We start from the raw sequence: 18823 nt of genomic DNA on the forward strand, positions 1-18823 counted from the left end.
AGGACAAGTCGAAGGTTCTTGGTATTTGGCCAAAACAATGTTCCAAACTTCAAATCCTTGTGCTTGAAGATATGCAGCCTTCATCCTTCCATTCCAAAATTCATAGTTGTTCCCATTAAGCACTAGAATTCCAGGCTTCACTCCATGATCTCCTTCCAGTTGTTAAATTGCTGGTGAAGGAACCTACTCTAATACCAATGGTTGGAAATACTAAGAGGGGGTGAATCAGTATTTCTTATTAATTAGTAACTTATTAATCTTTTCAGAGCATAAAAAACATATAAAGTATCAGCACATCAAGAGAACAATGCACCAAAAATTTTAGGTGGAAACCCTTCCAAGAGAAAAACCACCGAACGCTTTTCTAATAATTTTGTGAGTACATAAAATGCTTCAGCTCCAACTGAAAGGGAAACCCCAAATACCTAGTACTCTAGAAAAGGGTTTAATTTTCCAACTCCAACACCCTAGTTTTATCAGCCAATGCTGAAAGGGTGCTCTAACACCCTAACAAGCTCCAACTTTCCCTAGCACCACCCTACCACCCTATAGTGTTTTCAGGCTCCAACCTGAAGGTGTTTACAACCACCTACCTAGAACCATCCAAACACCGTGAAAATGATAATAGATCATACCCGTTATTTTAGGCTCTTGTAATAGGGACAATGGCCCACTTAGAAGATATTGTGGATGTTGGCATTTTGGCACAGGTGTGGCGCTATGATACAGGTGTTGTCCTTGATGGAAACTCTCTTTGATGACAGATCTCAGTCCAGACTACAAGTATGAAGAGAAATTTCATATACGCAGGTTCATTAAGCCCAAGTTGCGTATACACGCAGGTACGCTATATACTAAGTCGCGGATACGCTGGTTCGCTATATACGAAGTTGCGTATACACGCAGCTTCATGAACAGAAAAGGGCGTACATGTCGAGAAGCTTCCCTTTGGTCCGTGGTAGTTAGTCCTCGGTACTTGAGCCTATGTCTTTGGACCAAAGTATCTCGACAGACGTGTTGATCCCTAGTTTTGAAGTTGATGGTATTGGATTTCTATGGTTTTGGCCCTTGGTATTGAGCAAGGCCTAAGGCTATATAAGGAGAAGAAGATCATTAGGCAAGGACAATTTTGAAAAGTCTTGAATATCTGAAAACGAAAGAGATCTGGTATGCAGGTTCTGGGTTGCTTGATCTAAGCAAAGGAGAGATCACACCGGTTGATGGAAGACTAGAGCTAAGGACAGATTGGGATCTAATGGTTGTCTTTGGTAAAAGCGCGTGTATACGCGGGTTGCTCTCATTGAAGTAGCGTATATCTTTTGAAGTTTGATTTTTGGGGTTTCAGTTGGGTCTGACTGCTATTGCATAGTTCTGTAGTCTGCTCTGTGTTCTGGTGACTGGTGTTGACAGGGTTTCAGTGGTTCAGTGATTCAAAGATTGATGATGCTAGTATTGGTTGTTTTGTGCTTCAATGATCTGTTATGAAAGTTTAATGAATTGTGGTCTTCAGATTGTAATGATGTGCTTTAGGAATATCCAGTCTGAAAATTGATGAAACGTGGTACCTGGAGGAGAGAATATTGTAGGTCAGCACCTACGTACTAGTATCTTAGCTAGTACAAGAGCTAAGGGGGTTGTATCTCCCTTCTAGGAAAAGCTGGAGAACGAGAGAAGGTTGAAGCCTTCTGCAGGTTGTAGCCTGCATACTGTTATAAGGCTGCACCAGTACAAAAGATTGTAAACTGAAGTTTTTATTAAAGAAAGATAGAGACGACTTGCAACAGGTGCTTTTCACCCACATTGCGTTTCCACCTTATATCATGGTGTTCATGTGTGTGGTTTTTGTGTGATGATCTGTTCTGTTATGCTGCACCTGTTTTACTATCATGGTTAATAATGTTCTGATGCATTTACTGAAGATAAGCTACTGAATCATACGTTTTCTTGTTATACGTTGGTTTCTTTAGAAACAGTAGCGTGTACACGCTGTTTCACTTAACTGAAGTAGCGTATATGTTTCTGAGCATAAAATGAAAAAAAAATTCTGATAATACTGATTCACCCCCCCTCTCAGTATTATTTCCAACAATTGGTATCAGAGCAGGTCCTTCAGAGAAGCTTGATCGCTTGAAGGTAGATCGTTCATCATGAGCAACTACGAGGGAGAAGCATCAATCAGGCCACCGGTTTTTGATGGGACAAACTTCAATTATTGGAAAGTAAGAGTTACTGCCTATCTTCAATCTCTTGGTACAGAAGTTTGGGACATTGTAGATATAGGCTACACTTTTCCTTCAGCTACTCCTACAGATGCAGACGAGAAAAAGAAATATGAAACAAATGCGAAAGCAGTCAATACTCTATTGGGATGTATATCCCAATCAGAATTCATGAAGGTAATGCACTATAAATCTGCAAAAGAAATATGGGACAAAATTGTCACGAGCTATGAAGGAGACGAACAGGTAAAGCGTGCTAAACTTCAAACTCTCAGGATTAAGTATGAGACTCTCAGAATGTATAATGATGAAAGTGTGCCTAACTATTTCCTTAGGGTAGATGAGATTGTTAATTGCATGAAAAACTTGGGTGAAGAAATAAAAGAGGCTATTGTGGTTGAAAAGGTTCTAAGATCTTTGTCCCCCAAATTTGAATCTAAAGTGTCTGCCATAGAAGAAAAGGAAAATCTACAAATTCTTACTATGTCTCAGCTTCACGGAATTCTAACCGCTTATGAAATGAGAAAGGGAGGTCCATCAGACAGAAGAGAAGCTACCTTCAAGGTTTCAGGCAAAGAAGATTATTATGAAGCAAGTCACGTGCCAGAAGATGAAGAAGAAGAATCAAATTTTGTCAGAAATCTTCAAAGGGGTTCTGGAAGGTTCAGAGGTAAGTTACCTTTTAAATGTTTTGCTTGTGGAAGAGTAGGTCATTATGCTGCCAAATGTCCTCACAAAGATCAGAATGACAAGGGAAAGGAACCTGTTAAATGGAACAAGAAACAAAATGAAAAGAAGAAAAGCTATTATACTCATGAAGATAGTGATGGTCTTTCAAATAGTGATGAAGATGAACAAGGTAATAGATATAAACTTTTAATGGCTTTTGAAGATGATGACTACATGGATGCTATAGATGTAGATGGCTTTTATGAAGAAATGAATAATCTCAAAGTTTGCTTAGAAGAGAAAAGTGCTATTATTGATTCTCTACAATGTCAACTGACTGAAAAGGAAAAACATCTTGAAAAATTGGAATGTGAGATTGTTTGTCTTAGAAAGGAGATTGAGAAAAAAAAAGCGATTAATCTCAAATTTGTTAAAGGATCTGAAACCTTGGATGAGATTATCAATGTGCAGCGATCCCCTCTGATCAAGACAGGTCTGGGATATAATGGAGAAACATCTCAAGCCTCTACCTCTAAAAGTTATCTTGATGCAGCAAGGAGAAGCGAGCAAAGGCCAAATAAAAGTCATCAGGTGAATCAGGGACAGTTTACCTCAAGAACAAATAAAGACCATCAAGAAATTCGGGGACAAACTGCCTTAAGGACAAACAGAAGCTACAATCAACCACAGGTAAAATCTTCCCAATTTGCTCCAAGAATGAATGTGAATAGAAGCTACAATCGGTTGGATGATAGATCTGATTATCGCAGAAGTTTCTTTAATGGCCAATGCTTTTCTTTCCATAACTTCTGTCACAAAGCAGCTCAATGTGTTGCCTACAAGACAATCATGAGTAGAGAAGCTCAAAAGCAAGGGAGAATGACTGGAACCATGAAAAGGACTTATAACAACTTTTCGGTTCTTGAAAATGAAGTTGAATGTTCTATTTGTAATAACTTTGGTCATGAAGACTCTGAATGCAGGAGCAGGTTCCGGAAGACAACTCAGAAGGAACAAACCTCAAATGTCAGAACATGGAGAATAAAGGAACCGCAACCAGAAAGATGTGGGATAGCCTTTTATGCAGAAGGTCAAGAAAGTCTATGGTACATTGACAGCGGATGTTCGAAGCATATGACAGGGGACAAAGAAAAGCTTGAGTCATATACCGCATTAGAAAAGGGGAAGAAAGTTTCTTTTGGAAACGATATCTCTGCAGCCATAAAAGGAAAAGGTGTTGCTCCATTGAAGGAGAAGGTCAAAGCTGGAAATGTTTTGTATGTTGATGGATTGAAGCACAATCTTCTGAGTGTCAGTCAGATGTGCGATCAAGGAACAGAGGTAATATTTAGATCAAATGGATGTTGTGTTCGTGATCTTGATACAGGTAAAACAGTGATCAAAGCAAGAAGGACTCCAAATAATCTATACATATTTGAAGAAAGACCACAACAATGCTATTTGAGCAAGGATGATGAACACTGGCTATGGCATCGGAGGTTGGGGCATCTAAGATTTTCACAAATAAGGAAAGCATGCAAATATCAGGCAGTTCGTGGTCTTCCAGAGATCAAAATTCCAGACAACACTATATGCAAATCTTGTCAGTTTGGAAAGCAAACCAGAACTAACTTTCCAGAGAAGGAAGGATCAGCCAGCATACCTCTTGAGCTAGTCCATACAGATGTATGTGGTCCATTTAGGAAAAGGACACCTCGAGGAGAAGAATATTTGATATTATTCATTGACGATTTCTCCAGGTTTGTCTGGTTAGGGCTTATGAGGCACAAAGATGAAGCATTCGAAAAATTCAAATCCTTCAAAGCCTTGGTTGAAAATGAATCAGGACACAAAATTAAGTGCCTCAGATCTGACAGAGGTGGGGAGTTTACCTCAAACGAATTTTTTGATTTTTGTGAAGAACATGGGATAAGAAGAGAATTCTCTACAGCTAGAACTCCTCAGCAAAATGGGGTTGTGGAAAGAATGAACAGAACAATCCAACAAATGGCTCGTGCTATGCTTGATGAATCAGGCACTCCCGCAACTTTCTGGGGTGAAGCTGCACATGCTGCGATTATTATTCTTAATAAAACAAATGTCCGAGTAAACAGCACTCAAACACCTCATGAGCTCTGGAGTGGTGAGACTCCTTCGGTGAAGCACTTCAAAATCTTTGGGAGCAAATGTTATATTAAGAATACTGATGAGCAACTTGGCAAACTTGAACCAAGAGCAAATGAAGGCATTCTTCTTGGTTATTCTCCACATAGCAAAGCATACAAATGCTACAATAAAAGACTTGGCAGAAATGTTGACAGCATTGATGTAGTGGTTGATGAGAAGGGATATATTCCTAGGCAAGTTCATCATGAAGACATTGAAGAAGATGAAGGCTACCCTCAAAGGCAGAATGATGAAGAAGAAGAACCTCAAGAAGAACCAGAGGAGCAGACAAGAATAGAAGAGAAGACTCCATTCAGATATGTTCAAAAGAATCATCCAGAATCTCAGATTGTGGGGCAGAAAGAAGCAGGAGTACAGACAAGAAGAAGAATTGCAGAAGCTTCAAGCTATTTGGCATTACTCTCTTCCACTGAACCACAAAATGTGAAAGAGGCATGCAAAGATGAATGCTGGGTCAAAGCAATGGATGAAGAACTTGAGCAGATCGAAAAGAACAACACTTGGGAATTGGTTCCTAGACCAAAAGATAAAAATGTCATAGGGACAAAATGGGTCTTCAAAAATAAATTGAATGAAAATGGAGAAGTAATTAGAAACAAGGCCAGACTTGTTTGTAAAGGGTATGCGCAGCAAGAAGGAATAGATTTTGAAGAGACCTTTTCTCCTGTTGCAAGACTTGAGGCCATCCGAATGTTCCTTGCTCTCTCAAGATTTCAAAACTTCAAGGTATTTCAAATGGACGTGAAATCAGCCTTTCTGAATGGAGACTTAGAAGAAGAAGTATATATTGAGCAGCCAGATGGTTTCATTCTTGGGAATGATCCAAACCTTGTATGCAGATTGAAAAAGGCTCTCTATGGTCTCAAACAAGCTCCAAGGGCTTGGTACTATCGGTTGGACAAATATCTTCACCAACAAGGTTTTTCAAAAGGATCAGCAGATAGCAATCTCTATATAAAAGTTGAAAATAACAAATTGCTAATACTTGTTGTTTATGTAGATGATATTATCTTTGGCAGCAATGAAGAGACTATGAGTCAAAACTTTGCCTTGGTTATGCAGAAAGAATTCGAAATGTCACTTCTTGGAGAATGACATACTTTCTTGGATTGCAAATGCAACAAAATGAAGGAGGTATCTTCTTGTCTCAAACCAAGTACCTCAAGCAGATCTTGAAGAAGTATGGCATGGAAGATTCAAAGCCAGTATGTACACCCATGGTTACAGGATGCAGCCTTAGTGCAAATGATGAATCAGCAGCAGTTCATCAACCAACTTATAGATCCATGATTGGGAGTTTGCTTTATTTGACAGGTACCCGACCAGACATCATGCATGCAGTCGGAATAGTTGGAAGATTTCAGGCAAATCCAAAGGAGACTCATCTTCAGGCAGTGAAGAGAATTTTCAAATATCTTCAAGGGACACAAAATTATGGGTTATGGTATCCTAGAGATACAGATCTCACACTTCATGCTTATACAGATGCAGATTGGGCCGGAAGCGTGGATGACAGGAAGAGCACAAGTGGTGGTGCATTCTTTATGGGCTCCAGATTAGTATCTTGGTTCAGCAAGAAACAGAGTTCGATTGCCTTATCTACAGCTGAAGCAGAATATGTGGCTGCGGCATCTTGTTGCACACAACTTCTTTGGATGATGCAGACCTTGCAGGATTTTCAAATCACTTGCACTCCACCAGTCTCTATCTTATGTGATAATACAAGTGCAATCAGCATTTCAAAGAATCCAGTCATGCACTCAAAGACCAAGCACATACCAATCAAGTATCACTTCCTCCGGGAACAAGTGCTTGAGCAGAAGGTCAAGTTGGAGTATGTTCCTTCTAAGGAACAAGTTGCTGATATTCTCACAAAACCACTGCCCAGGGAAACTTTTGAATATCTCAGACAAAAGCTGGGAGTAGTTGATGCTTCATCCTGCTGTTGAAGCTTGTCTATTCTACAGAAAAGTTGGTATACGCGATTTTCGTAAGGGGTATCCGCGTATATACGCCAATTTATGCAGGGAAAGTCACGTATATGGTGTACGCGTGTTGCATAAGGGATATTGGCGTATATACGCTGATTTATGCAGGTGAAGCCGCGTATATGGAGTTCTGAACAGCAAGGGGAGATTCTGGTTGAAGAAGGTCTGAGACGGGTATGCCAGAGTCCTTCAGGCACAGTTTCAGGGGGTGCAGCAGGCACAGTTTCAGGGGAGCAGCTTAAAGTCTAATAAAGCATTGTTGGCATTTAGACACTTTTGGTTCTAGTTCACAACTGTTGTTGGTTTCAGGAGAAGGAGCACAGAAGGAAATATTGGTTGCTGATCTACAAGATGTTTATCAAATGCTGATGGTGACTTTCATAAGTCTTGGTCTAGATTTGTTGTCTCTATGTCATGTATCTCTTGGATCTCTTTTATGGTGTCAAGGTCATGTAACGGCCTATGTTGGTTTCCCCACTATGCCTGGGATGCATGATGTAATATAATTGGTATTGGTTGTTATATGTAACTTTCTGATGTATCCCCTCTTGGTTGGGAGTATGGATGTATGTATTGAGTCTTTTGGTGATAGGAAGGTCCCTTATGGTGTATAAGTCTTGGTTCTTTTGAAGAACATCTTTTGCAGATATTGCCTACAGTCAGGGGGAGCATGTTTCAGCACAGCCAAGCAGAGATATCAGCATGTACTCAGGGGGAGCACAGCCCTTTGCCCTTGATGACAAAGGGGGAGAATGATTCTAAGGATCTTGGGGTTGCCATCAAGTCCAAAGGGGGAGATTGTTGGCATTTTGGCACAGGTGTGGTGCTATGATACAGGTGTTGTCCTTGATGGCAACTCTCTTTGATGACAGATCTTAGTCCAGACTACAAGTATGAAGAGAAATTTCATATACGCAGGTTCATTAAGCCCAAGTTGCGTATACACGCAGGTACGCTATATACTAAGTCGCGGATACGCTGGTTCGCTATATACGAAGTCGCGTATACACGCAGCTTCATGAACAGAAAAGGGCGTACATGTCGAGAAGCTTCCCTTTGGTCCGTGGTAGTTAGTCCTCGGTACTTGAGCCTATGTCTTTGGACCAAAGTATCTCGACAGACGTGTTGATCCCTAGTTTTGAAGTTGATGGTATTGGATTTCTATGGTTTTGGCCCTTGGTATTGAGCAAGGCCTAAGGCTATATAAGGAGAAGAAGATCATTAGGCAAGGACAATTTTGAAAAGTCTTGAATGTCTAAAAACGAAATAGATCTGGTATGCAGGTTCTGGGTTGCTTGATCTAAGCTAAGGAGAGATCACACCGGTTGATGGAATACTAGAGCTAAGGACAGATCGGGATCTAATGGTTGTCTTTGGTAAAAGCGCATGTATACGCGGGTTGCTCTCATTGAAGTAGCGTATATCTTTTGAAGTTTGATTTTTGGGGTTTCAGTTGGGTCTGACTGCTATTGCATAGTTCTGTAGTCTGCTCTGTGTTCTAGTGACTGGTGTTGACAGGGTTTCAGTGGTTCAGTGATTCAAAGATTGATGATGCTAGTATTGGTTGTTTTGTGCTTCAATGATCTGTTATGAAAGTTGAATGAATTGTGGCCTTCAGATTGTAATGTTGTGCTTCAAGAATATCCAGTCTGAAAATTGATGAAACGTGGTACCTGGAGGAGAGAAGATTGTAGGTCAGCACCTACGTACTAGTATCTTAGCTAGTACAAGAGCTAAGGGGGTTGTAGCTCCCTTCCAGGAGAAGCTGGAGAATGAGAGAAGGTTGAAGCCTTCTGCAGGTTGTAGCCTGCGTACTGGTATAAGGCTGCACCAGTACAAAAGATTGTAAACTGAAGTTTTTATTAAAGAAAGATAGAGACGACTTGCAGCAGGTGGTTTTCACCCACATTGGGTTTCCACCTTATATCATGGTGTTCATGTGTGTGGTTTTTGTGTGATGATCTGTTCTGTTATACTGCACCTGTTTTACTATCATGGTTAATAATGTTCTGATGCATTTACTGAAGATAAGCTACTGAATCATAAGTTTTCTTGTTATACGCTGGTTCCTTTAGACACAGTAGCGTGTACACGCTGTTTCACTTAACTGAAGTAGCGTATATGTTTCTGAGCATAAAATGAAAAAGTTTTACTGATAATACTGATTCACCCCCCCTCTCAGTATTATTTCCAACAGTGGACTCCCATACTAGGGACAATGACCCACATACAATGAATAAACAACTAAAAAATATATACCAATGAAACCCTTACTCCTAGACGTTATTTCAATAGTGAAAAAAATTGTTTCTACAAGTTCATACTTCGAGGAAAATTCATCCCTTATTGCTATACTACTGCAAATGATATCATAGTGAGACCCCAACATCAAAGTCTTTACTATTGCATAATGATGAGTCAGAATATGAAACCCTTCTTTCCAACCACATAATGATATAATACATCTACAAAGTGATATTACTATGGAAAGATGTAATTATCGTTCCTTGACTACTGTAGCAAATGATGCAATTATTGCAAATAGCTTGCTTAATCCAGGAATCACCAATATGTGTGTGTGTGTGTGTGTGTGTGTGTGTGTGTGTGTGTGTGTGTGTGTGTGTGAGTGTATTGCACATCTACTTTATTTAACTTAAAAACCTTTGTTTTTTCATGGCATCAATGCACAGGGTTACTTATAGTTATAAAACAATAAGGATAGTATTGTTGCAACCCTTACTGAATGAATTAGACAATGGAAAACTTTAATAAACTATCCTTAGTCATCTATCTTGTTGAAGGAGATAAATCTTCAAATTATGCTTTCAACACAAGACAATTAAATTGTGGCTACAAGATTCAATAATTGCAAAAAATACCTTGTTTTTTAAGTGCACTTCAATTAGTTCATCTTGGTTTGGAGCTGTAGGTATATGGACATATATTAAGTCGAATACCTTTGTGTTAAATCACTTCTTTCTTAGGATGAAAAATTGTTTCAGGACTCGCAATGATCAAAGATACCAAACATTGGTACCATGGTCCTTAACAGAGATGATGTCTTGCAAAATACAAGGTATGCCAAGAAACAATGAATGATTGTTTACAAGAGATAACCCACTAGTCAATAGAACCACAAAGAATAGGCCTTGGATATAGGCCAAGAACCTTCAAACAAGGCCACTGTAATTGTTGTTGAAAAATGCAGCAAGAAATTATCAATTTGATTTTGCCTTGATTAAATTGAGAAAATTCAAATTTCCACATCAATAGACAACTTGGATGCAATTAACCTATGTGACACGGCTTGTGTCACCCAATTTACTCAATAAATTCAAGTTGGGGGAGTTGAAGTTTAGTTAAGCATGTGTGATTTATAATTTGTAGCAATTAAGGTCAGTTTTCTCAAGTTGTCTTTAGTTAAACTAGTTCCACCTATTAGAGGAACTAGTGGAAGGTCAGTTGTGCAGTGGGACTTCAGTCAAACTCAATGATCATCTAGTTAACTGATCAATCAGCCTGAAATAGCTAGTGCATACAGATAATTCGAGTTCCATAGATGTGATGGAGATTCCAAGGAAGTGTAACATCAGTTGTATTCTAATATTGAGTGTAAAAGTGTTGCATGCAGTCATATGATCAACCTTGGGAATTGCGTAATCCATTTTGGAGAAATTCCTAAATAATAGGGGCCTAACTTCACAAGGAATTGCATAAGGAAATAGGGGCTCGAGCAAAGGAAAAAATTGACTAAGTCTAGGTTAGAGCTTCTTAGTGAGTAGAGAGATAGGTTATTCACTTGCAGGTTGTGCTCAGTTTAGAAAATCAATTGTAATACATCTCTATTCATCAGATTAATGCAAGCATACATTGGGGTTTTTATCATATTTCTTTCGTTGGGAAAAATATTGTGTGCATGTGAGTCATTTCTTATTGCATGTCTGAGATTTTTGTTCTAAATTGTGAATTAACTTCCACAGAGCAGTGGAGTAGGTTTGTGTCTTGTGATTTTAATCAAAAAATTATGATTAGTTGGAAATGTGTTGCAAATAGACACCATAATTTCTACATGGTATCAGAGCAGAATTCACATTAGAGCAGGAATTTCAAAGTTGTTTCTCAAGAGGATCGAATTTGTAGTTCAATGTAGCAAGATCTCTTTAGAGCTAAGAATATGACCTTCAATGGGTTGAGGCTAGCGTATTCCTTGGAAGACACCTCTAATTTCATCACATGGAATGATCACATGGAGGCGATATTGGATGACAATGGTTTTCTAGAATACATCAAGAAAGGCGTTGAAAAACCACACACATTTGACACCTAGAACCTTGCTCAATGGAATAAATATGTAGCCAAGGCGAGGAGAATAATATTGGAGGGAGTATGGGATCACATTTTCTCAAATCTCCACGGGAAAGAAACTCCATTCGCAATGTGGAAAGAACTGACAAAATTGTTCGAGAATACTAGTGACCACAGGAAGTTGGGGCTAAAGGATAAACTTCAAAATATCAAGATGCAGAAGAATGACACTATTTCACAGTATCTGAGTAATTTCACACAATGTCATGATGATATTGGTGGGGTTGGCGCTAATTTTGTAGAAGATGACTTGGTAAACCTATCACTTCTCAACCTTCCCAAGTTATGGCATAGCTATCAATATTTAATGAACGAGAGGGAGAAACTACCAAATTGGGAATGATTATGGTCTGATTTCATTCAGGAAGAAATAAGGCAGAATACCAGATATGGGACTTCATCCAAGGGCAAGGATGAAGAAAAATTTGCATTGGTTGGAAAGGGAAAGAAGGGAAAAGGGAAGAAATCTCAAACCAAACTAGAATCCAGCCAAGGGGGAAAGAAGAAATATTTGTCCAAAATTAAATGCTTCAATTGTCATGAATTCGGGCACTATGCCACGAAGTTTCCACACATAAAAGAAAGCAAGAAGACCTCAAGAAGAGAAGTAGATGAAGCCTTGGCTTCACAGTTCGAGCTTGAATTTACCCTTATCATATGCAGGGCCAACACAATGTTGGGGAGTGTGTGGTACTTGGTCTCAGGTGCCTCGTTCCAAATGATAGGGTGTAGAGAGTTTTTTAGTGACCTGGAGGAGAAATATTAGCAGATTCATATTAAGCTAGGGGATGACATAAGGTATAGCGTGAATGGGATTGGTATAGTCACCTTTTAGAGGGATTCAGACTCCCCTTTCAGGGTCAAGAATGTCATGTTTGTTTCAGGCCTAAAGCAGAATCTCATCCTTGTTGCATTTTTGGAAGACCGTGGTTATGATGTGATCTTCAACAAAGGAAAAGCATTCCTAAAATACATATCCATGGGATAGGTGAAGAAAACTGGGGTTCATGTGAAGAACATTTATAAGCTAGATGTCTATGAATGTGTTGCATTAAGAACTAAGGAGGAGAAAGTGTAGGGTCGTGATGTCAGTGAACTTTGGCACAGAAGACTTGGCCATTTGCATCATGGCGCCTTGAAGATTATGCAGCGGATAACCATTATCCTCCCCAAAGTAGCACTTGAACAACAAGATGTATGAAAAGGATGTACCTTGGGGAAGTACACAAAATCCACATTCCACGATCGAAACAATAAAGCACGTGCAGTCTTGGAAAGGATCCATTATGATTTCAGTGGACCTTTCTCGACAACCTCCACTGCACATAAATATTTTTTCATTTTTATTAATGAATTCTCGAGGAAGTGTTGGATCTTCTTCATTCAAAAGAAATATGAGACATTCTCCAAGTTCGTAGAATTCAAGGCACTGGTTGAGAAAGAAACCGATAAGAAGGTGAAGGCTCTCAGGAGAGATAATGAAGGTGAATACATGTCAAATGAATTTAAGAATTTATGTGCAAAATAAGGCATTCGAAGAGAGTTGACAGCACCCCACAACCCACAGAAAAATGGGGTGGCTAAGAGAAAGAATCGTAGCATTGTGCGAGAAGCGAGGGCGATGTTGAATGACCAAGGCCTACCTTTGCATTATGGGTTGAGGGATGAAACTCAACAATTTATTTGTAGAACTTGAGTCCTCATCGGATTCTTAGTGTGATTACACTAGAGGAGACTTTCTCATGGAGGAAGATGGTTGTGTCGCACTTCAAGATTTTTGGAGCCTATGTTTACTACCATGTCTCCAAATAATCAAGGAAGAAGCTTGAGTCTATAGCAGAGTTGGGGGTATTTGTGGGTTACATATAAACTCTACAAAAATACCGTGTACATTCCATCCCTCAGAATGATAGTTGTATGAGGGATGTAAATCTCGATGAGGATAAAGCGATGTGGTGCTCTCTTGAGAGGGAGCTTCAGATCCCACTAGAAGAGGGTCTTTTAGCTCCAAAGAAGGAGCCTTATTAAGTTGTGGAGTAGCCACAAAATTAGTAGCAGAGAGTGGAGACCTCCACTCAAGCATAACCATCCAGAGAAGGTAGGAAAAGGACCAAAGAAGCTGATAGACTTGTGTAGGATGTGAGGGACAATGTGGGAGCTCCTTCAAATTTGCATAGGCAGAAAGGATCACCTGAAAGGTACACTAGATACATGGATCTAATGACTAAGCTTGTAGAGACTGAGCCATCATCTTTTAAGGAAGAAGTACAGAAACCTACATGGGTTGATGTAATGGTGGAGGAATACAAATCCATTGTAAAGAATAGTGTTTGGGAAGTGGACCCAAGACCAAAAGATAAATAAATAGTGGGTTTGAGATGGATATTCAAGGTGAAGTAGGCAGCCAATGAAATCATAGAGAAGTATAATGTCATATTTTTGGCCAAGGGATGCTCTCAAGTTGAGGGAATTGACTAGAGGAAACCTTTTCTCTTGTACCAAGGTACTTATCCATTAGATCAATTCTTGCACTGGTTGCGCAGATGGGGTGGAAGATCCACCAACTGGATGCAAAAAAAACATTTCTCAATGGATTTATTAAGGAGGAGGTGTACATCAAGAAACCAGAATGATTTGAGACATTTAATCGAGAGTATCATCTGTGCAAACTCAAGTGAGCATTGTACAATTTCAAACAAGCACCTTGTTCTTGGTGCACCAGGATTGACAATTATCTCGTTATTTTGGGCTTCACTAAAATTGAAGTGGATCCAAACCTCTATCACATCTTGGTAGAAGGTAAATTTATTATTATGGTCTTATATGTTGATGATTTAATTTTAACTAGGTATAAAAAATTGATCAGATATTGCAAGGAGGACCTTGCAAGGGAATTTGAAATGAAGGACATGGGTCTCATGCACTAGTTCCTTGGGTTAGAAGTATGGCAAGGTGATGGGGAACTATTTTTCTCTCAAGGAAAGTATGAAGATGAGATACTACATAGTTTCTACATGGAGAGTCGCAAACCCATGGAGACACCTCTAGCGACCAACTCGAAGAAGGATGATGCCACTTTAGGTGAAGAAGTGAATTCTACCATTTATCAATAGCTAGTGGGTTCACTAATGTATCTTGTGAACAAATGACCAAGTATGTGTTATGTAGTCAACCAGCTAAGCTGAGCTATGGTTAGGCCAGCCGAATTATTTTGGAAGGCACCTAAGCATGTTTTACAATGCCTCAAAGGCACTACCCAGTTTGGACTATGGTATATATGGACAGAGGGAGTGAAGATGTGTGGCTTCACATATGCAGATTGGACGGGGATTCCATTAGACCGAAAGAGTACATCATGTCGAATATTTAGTGTTGGTTCCACAGTTGTTTTCTGATACAGTAGGAAGAAAAGATTTGTGGCATTTAGCTCAGCAAAAGAAGAATACATGGCTGCAAGTCAAGCAACATGTGAGGCGATATGGATGAGAAAGATACTTGTTGGATTTTTAGTCAGATGATGCATCTAACTATGATCTACTATGATAATCAGAGTGGCATCAAACTCTCTGAGAATCATGTATTTCACGATTGATCCAAGCATATATAAATTTGGTATCACCATCTATGGGACTGTGTGCATAGGTGGATAATGTTGCTACACTACATTCCGATAGAGGAACAAGATGCTAACATTTTTACAAAGCTTTATCAAGAGGGAAGTTGGAGTTTGATAGGTGTAGGGTAGGGGTTGTTGATAATCCCTTTCTTGCTGAGAGGGAGTGTTGAAAAATGTAGCAAAACATTCTCAATTTGATTTTTCCTTGATTAAATTGATAAAATTCAAATTTCCACATCAACAGATAACTTGAATGCAATTAACTTGTGTGACATCGATTGTGTCACCCAGTTTACTTAGTAAATTTGAGTTGGAGGAGTTAGAGGTTAGTTAAGCATGTGTGATTGCTAATTTATAGCAATGAAGGTCAATTATCTCGGATTGTTTTTAGTTAAACTAGTTCTAATTGTTGAAGGAGCTAGTGGAAGGTCAGTTGTGTAGTGGGACTCTATTCAAACTTAGTGATCATCTAGTTAACTGATCAATCAGCCCAAAATAGCTAGTGTGTAGAGAATTCAATTTCCCCAGTTGTGGTGGAGATTTCAAGGTAGTGTAACATCAACTGTAGACTAGTCTTGAGTGTATAAGTGTTGCATGCAGGCATATGATCAATAGGGGTCTATTTTTTCAAGTAATTGTGCAAGGAAATAGGGGCTCAAGTAGAGGAATAAATTGAATAAGTCTAGGTCAGAGCTTCTTTCATAGGAGATAGGTTAGTCACTTGCAGGTTGTGCACATTTGAGAAAATGAATTGTAATGCATCTCTATTCATCATATTAATACAAGCAGGCATTGGGGTTTTTATTAGATTTCTTTCCTCGGGAAAAATATTGTGTGCATGTGTGTTATTTCTTATTGAATGTTTGAAATTTTTGTTCCAAATCGTGAATTAACTTCCGTAGAGCAGTAGAGTAGGTTGTGTCTTGTGATTTTGATTAAAAATTCATGAGTAGTTGCAAATCTACATCATAATTTATTCACACACAATTTGGAGTAGAAGCCCCATCCTGAGTATCGACTTGACCACCATAACACAAAGGTTCGACTTGGTTTCAACGGATAACATAAAATATTATATACATATACCTTGAACAAGCAAGTAAGTTGGCATTGTGGAACACTGATTGCAATGTGTAAAAGGATACCTTCACGAGTAGGAGATGAGAGTGAGTCTCTAGAAGGAAGTAATAGTACTAACTTAAAAGAGACGCACGAGAGAATGGAAATATTCATTAGCAAAATATTTCGCATAAAAATTGTTAAAGCGAAAGAAACACACATTTAACAACATGAGTATAAAATCCATCGAATTAGTTCAACTTCTCCAGTATATATGAATATAACATATACCGTAAACATCCCAAGAATAGTCTTAAAGCATTTGTGGTATATGCATGACATGTGTTGGCTCATTGAATTTCAATTAGGTGAAAGATCCAAGTACACCGTTACAATGATGAAGCACTAGTTCCAACAGTGGAACATTAAGTCACTTCTTTCTTCTCCCAAGAATAGGTACTCTCTCCTATGTTGAGCTAAGAGAATCCAAGTCTAGCTCTCCAAAGCTTAAGCCTCCATAAGCCCTTTGCTTGAGTTATGAGGTTGATTTTGTAACAAGAGGAATTACCTTTCATCTCCTATTGACTCTTGAATTACCCTCATGAATCTTAGACTTCTAATATGTCCTTTGGGCTTCTAAAAGAATCTTGAACTTCTAAATGACTTTTGGACTTCTCTATATGAATTTTGGACTTCTATACAACTCTTTTATCCATATATGACTATGTGGCTCTTCATATTCCATATATGACTCTTGGACTTCCACACATTACATTTTTTCCTTTTATTTAGAATACATCATTACATTCCACAAGATGATGTGGGTCGTGGCATGACACATGGACACACATTGACTATAATGATGGCACTTGTACAAGTTACAACTTGACAATGATGACATGGACTTCACGATGAAGTGGAAATTCCAAGCTATCTTCCTTGCTGCTTCATATTGAATTCTTGATGGTAGATTTGATCTATGCTTCATCTTCATGAAGGATCCACTTTGTTGCTTATATTCACCCTCCAAAGGGTCTTGGATGAGATTTGGAATCTTCTAAGTCATCATGCAATGTATTCTTTCTATCTTGGTCCATGATCATGTTTGCATTATAACTCTCTTTTGTTCTTCTTCTCTGTAGGTGTTTCTTTATGTTTTATCCTTGCTATTTTCTTTGAGAATTACCTTTTCATGATAGAAATGTACTCCTTCCAATGAAAATAATTCATGAAAAAGTGAAATTAATCTTAAAAACATGTATTCTATCACTACCTATCTCATGGAATGATCAATTCATGATAGGCCAGTGAGAGGGCTAAAAGAAGGAAACTTGATTAGGAGGGTGCAGTCAAACTCATCAATGGCTTAGGAAGGCTCCACCATTCATTTTTACTGTGACATGAACTATGAAGAGGAGATATCCTTGGTCCAACATAGTGGGGAAGCTGAAGGGACAATGTGGGAAGGCTTCATGCTTCAAGACTTTGTTATGCACCCTAAAGAAAAGAGAGGGAGGCTTGAAAGCACAGTTTGACTAGTCAAGGGCTAAGAGGAGACCTTCTTCAGCCTTCCCTATTGTGCCATGTGCTCATGAGTAATGGTCTAAGCAAGGCTTGGGCACTGAGAGCATAGGGGAAGTGGGAAGGATGAAGGCTTCAGGCTTCAAGGCTGCTTCATGCTCCTTAAGGGAAGAGGGAAGGATGAAGGCTTAAGGATTCAAGACTATGCCATGCGCCCTAAGGGAAGAGGGAAGGATGAAGGATTTGTGCTTCAAGAATGTGCCATGCGCCCTAAGGGAAGAGGAAATGATGAAGGCTTCAAGCTTCAAGAACACGCCATGCACTTTTTAAGAGACAAAGGATCCTTTCTTTTCCAAAGTGTGCTTTTCTATTCCAAAGTGCACCTTGTTGTTCTGAAGTGTGCTTCATTGTTCCAAAGTGCACCTTGTTGTTTTAAAGTGTGCTTCATTGTTCTAAAGTGCACTTCATTGTTTTGAAGTGTGCTTCATTGTTTCGAAGTGTGCTTCATTGTTTCGAAGTGTTCTTTTTAAGGGAGAGAAGGTCATTTTTCTTTCAAAGTGCGCTAAAATGGTCCTTTTTCTTTTGAAGTGCACTCTTTCACTGAGTTTTTGAAGTACACTTACGCTTGGGAGGGTGCATTTCTCTCCAATAATGGATGCTTGTTCATTTGGAATGCACTTTTCACTGAGGGAGGAAACAAAAGGTTAGGTCACTTATCCTAGGAAGTACTAATGCACTGAGAGAGGGAGGAGACCTTAGAAAATACTTAGTGCACAAGTATGGGAGGAAAAGATACGTCAATGAGGCTCATGAATAGGTTGTGCTCATCACCTAGTAAGAAGGCTAATGCCTTTGTAACTTGCACTGAGAAAGAGGAAAACATGAAGATGAAGCTTGCAAAATGCGAATGACCTTGATAGTGACACATTCCAGAGCGAAGATAAAATGAAAATTCCACTTATTAAAGTGAAAGAAAGTCAAAACAACACTCACAAATGTGACAATGACACTTGTGGAAGTGAAAGTGTGTAAAAGACGACATTTAAGAAAACTCATTAAAATAGAAGTGCAAATGCAACCAAGGTGAGGGAGATTTTCAACAAAAGTGTGCACTAACTATCGACATGATTTGAATATTGCACAAGCATTGTCTTGATGGATGGTGCTATGCTTGTTTAAGCTTGCATAAGGAAAGTGCA

The 18823-nt window shown here is 39.0% G+C and overlaps 1 pseudogene; it reads left to right on the plus strand.

Annotated features, from left to right (window-relative positions):
- The first annotated feature begins 665 nt into the window (after window positions 1-665).
- The window catches only part of LOC149221187 (heat shock 70 kDa protein 17 pseudogene), a 37261-nt pseudogene continuing 19103 nt past the window's right edge, over window positions 666-18823 (plus strand).

Source organism: Pinus tabuliformis, chromosome Q (genome assembly GCF_031772625.1).
Source record: "Pinus tabuliformis cultivar Carrire ecotype Pingquan chromosome Q, CPIR1, whole genome shotgun sequence".
Taxonomy (NCBI): Eukaryota; Viridiplantae; Streptophyta; class Pinopsida; order Pinales; family Pinaceae; genus Pinus; species Pinus tabuliformis.